Source organism: Frankliniella occidentalis, unplaced genomic scaffold (assembly GCF_000697945.3).
Source record: "Frankliniella occidentalis isolate FOCC.00 unplaced genomic scaffold, Focc_3.1 Scaffold615, whole genome shotgun sequence".
Classification (NCBI taxonomy): domain Eukaryota; kingdom Metazoa; phylum Arthropoda; class Insecta; order Thysanoptera; family Thripidae; genus Frankliniella; species Frankliniella occidentalis.
This window is the reverse complement of record NW_026267731.1, coordinates 22,200-26,070: the sequence shown is the minus strand read 5'-3', so window position 1 is coordinate 26,070 and position 3,871 is coordinate 22,200.

Sequence of the window (3,871 nt, the reverse complement as noted above, 5' to 3'; positions counted from 1 at the left end):
GGCACCATCGGCCGCCGATTCTCGAACGCATCACAGAAATTGGATGGGATGGATATTAGTCATGATTTCTTGGGGAGCGGACAACGCGCGACCAGCCGGTGGACGTCTCCTCTTCCAGACGGTCTTGAAGGTCTCGCAGGCTCCGGACAGCTACGTTGGGCGCACTACGACAGCAAGCTCAGACGGCTAACCCCCCGTCGTCCCCGTTCGTTCTCGTTCTCCAGCGTGGCGTCACGCGGTGAGATGGATACCTGGACGCGCCGCGCACGTGCACATGCATGCGGTACGGCTCGTCTTGGGACCTATCCTTGGAGGAGCACAGCCAGCCCCGGGGACCCGCTACCCAGCGGTCCATCCCCGGCCACTGTCGGGCAAAGGGCCGGTCGCACTGGTAGACCAGTCCGTGCAGTGCAGGGACGGGCTCGCAGCTCGACCAGCTCGAACACTACGGCTGCGTGAGCGCGAGTGAATGGCACGCCAGCCTGTAGGGTCATCACCGTCATCACCGCCATCACCGTCATTCTTTTCGAAAATCGGGCAGAGGTTCCCCTATGGGGCCCGAAGGATGACCTCCAGCTTGCACATTTCGTGCAAGCCAGGTACCAAAAAAGTCAAAAAGAGTCCAAAACGCTAAAAAAATGAAAATTTGGGCAGAGGTTTCTCTATGGGGCCCGAAGGATGACCTCCAGCTTGCACATTTCGTGCAAGCCAGGTACCAAAAGAGAAAAAAATTGGGGCCAGGCACCTGTTGTTGTTCCTCTGACCGCGTCGAGCACCGTGAAGTCCGTCAGCTGTGTGGGCAACAGCGTCGACAGCACTTGGGAGACCGGCTCGCGAAGCGCCATGACCAGGCTGACGGCCCACTCGAACACGGGGCGTATGGACACCAGAGCGAGGAATTGAGCGAGCACACGTAGTATGTGGGGAAGCTGTCGTTGAGCTCGGGAGCAGAGGTGGACGGCTCGGCGGCTGTTGCGGTCGTTGCGGACGACGCCGACGAGCTCTGGGCTGGGTCGTCGTGACGACAGTTGTCGGGAAGCGGGCCGGGGGAGGACTTCGACGATGTAGGCGGTGGGCGCTGGCGGGAACAGCAGCTCTGTGCGAGCCGCTAACGCAGGAACGAGAACGGGGGAGGCTTAGTGGGCCTCTGAGGCTACTCGCCGACGGGATGCAGCACCAGGTTGACGGGCGCACGGAGAGACAGCAGCTGCGGCTGCGGCCACGCCTGCGCGGGAGAAAAAAAGCGTCCGCACCCGACGGCGGTCCAGAATAGACTCACCCTCTGCCAGCTCTCGTAGCGCCTGATAGGTAGGCAACGACTCGTCCGCAGTGCATACGTGTACTGCGGGGTGGCCTACCCCGCGGCTCGCAGGCGCCCAGCTCCCGTAATTTGCCGAATGAATCAGAGAAAACACGGACGTACTTTCTGGGCCATCCCTACTGCAATGCACGCGACGCACGCGGTCATGCGGGTGGGGGCCAGGGCTCGGCGAGGGCGGCGGAAGGGGGAGGGAGCGAGGTGGCGTGTTGCATTAGTGCATTGGATTGGATGCATTGCACTGCTCTGCGGCCGCGGCGAGTCGCGACAGCTGTTTTACTCTGATACAGTTCACATTCACTTGCTACCGCCCACGCACCCCCACGGTTTAGGTGATCGGCGGGGCTGGCTCGCAAGTTTCTTCGTCTGGGTGTTCGAGTCGGCCAGACGGAACGTCAACCCGTGACCGACCGCCATGTGCACGTGCACTGCCCAATCCGTCCAGCGCCAATCCGTGAGCACTCCAGGCGCGTATTAAGGAGTGTGTAAGGGGGGGGGTTGTCCCTAGAAGCCGCAGGGTAGGCTATTTGAGCTCAAAGAAAATTGAATAGAGGCGACTTGCCCTACGTCTGGAATTGAGGGGGTTGTTCCTGGAGGGGTTTCCTCGTCCTTCCCGGGTGGATGCGTCACCCCGACACCGCGGGGCTGCGTGGCCTGGGTGGTGGTCGCGCGCCTTTCTGATCGGTGCGGTTATTGTGAGAGATAAAGGGTCGCTGAATTCAAATCTAACGCGTCGTGTGAGTCGACGACCAGGCCCTTGAAGGACAGCACCTGTACGTAGGTAGAAGGGCGGCTTGTTCACGCGCCAATCCCCTGCTTGGTACGCCAGTTCACCACCCGAGCCTTGCAGCCTTGGTGCAGGCGATATGCCCGTGCATGGCCTGCCCGCGGGCCGCGGGCTCTGCCGTCTCGATGTGCCTCTGGAACGCCAGGTCGCTCTCCCAGGTTCAGGGCGTAGGCGGTGCGCACGTCCGCGCCTCCTACGGCCTCCGGCTGAAGCAGGCGCTCATGCCCGAGCCGCGGCCGGTCCTCGCGGGGTTGTTGTGAGGCGTCACTTCCAACCGATCCTCAGCTTGAGCAGGTACCAGGTGTCCAGGCTAAGACATGTCAGTGCATAGGCAACCCAACGGACTGGCATGTCTTAGCCTGGACACCCGGTACACTGTAATTTGAGGGTGCCCCAAAATCTATACGCCTTAAGGCGTATGCCACAAGATCCAAAAGAGCGACATTACTTTTGATATACCTTTTGGCGGATAGATTCTAGACACCTTTTCCGTGCCAGTGGCTAGGGATATGCTGGTTGTTTCGGAGCACGCGCCGGTGCGGGCTGGTTTGCCTACTCACAGGGGCCATGGCGCCTTACGGGCAGAGTGGGTAGGCAAACTAGCCTGCACAGGCGCACGCTCCGAAACACCCGGTTACACAGGACAGGCACCTGCTGATGCCCATGCCCAGGCGTATCTTTGAATAGCAGTGTTGCGGGTTTGCCCTCTCTTTACACCCTGCAGGGGCCATGGCCCTGTAAAGGTATTAGTGGATTCTTGAGGACGTACATGGACGAGCCCGCGCAGGACCCGCAGGACCAACAACGCAAGGCGCAAGGCCGTGGCCGTGTCAGTGTCAAACGTCCAGAGATCGGTCCCACGCCCTCCCTGTCCCGTGCGGCCACAACGGCGGGGTGCTGCTGCTGCCGTAGCCGTAGCGGTGCTGACGAGCCTGGCGCACATGACGTTCTGTTAGTTGCGGGTGGTGCCGCTCAAGCTACACGCCCATGCTGGCGATGCGCTGCCAGATGGAGCGGTGGAGCTGGTGTGAGCCAGCACAGGCACACGGGATGCGTTTGGGCGTGTGCTCGCCGGTGAGAAAGCTCTCATTGAAGAAGTCATTGCAGGTCCGATTCTGTGTGGGGGCGAACGGGCGGTGGACGAGAGCAACTCGGGGGTAGAGGCCGTTGTCGTCGACGAGCTCTGGGCAGACGGGCTAGGAAAACAGACCGGAGAAGGTCGTCGCCGATGGACGCGACGGGCGGGTGCTCGTCTACGGGGTGCAGCATGCCGATGGACGCACGGGTTTGCTCTACGGGGGCCGGGGCGGCTGCTGCGGCTGCGCGGCCACGGCAGAGCGGGGCGCAGGGCGTGGGGCGGCAAGGGCTCGGACACGGGCAGCAGGAGCTGCGCGTGGACGGGCGCGCGGGCGCGCACGCGCATTTCGACGATTGGCCATGGTTGTGACGTGCGGTGTGGCGGCGGCGAGGGCAGGGCAGACCACTGCCGTGCACTAGCACGAAACCACGCCTGTCACTGGCGTCTGGTGGGTGCGGGTGACGCTTTGCAAGGAGGGAGGCTGCTTTATAGGCCCCCGACAATGGGACCCGACGCGGCGCCCGACACTGCCGGAAGGTGGGCCTGCAGGGTGATTCCACACACCGTGCGAGGGGGCTAGCTCCCTCGCGCGAGAGACCTCTCTCTCTTCTCGACCTTGTTACACTCACGAACGGAGGGAGAGAGAAGTCCCTCGCGCGAGGGAGCTAGCCCCCTCGCGCGGTGTGCG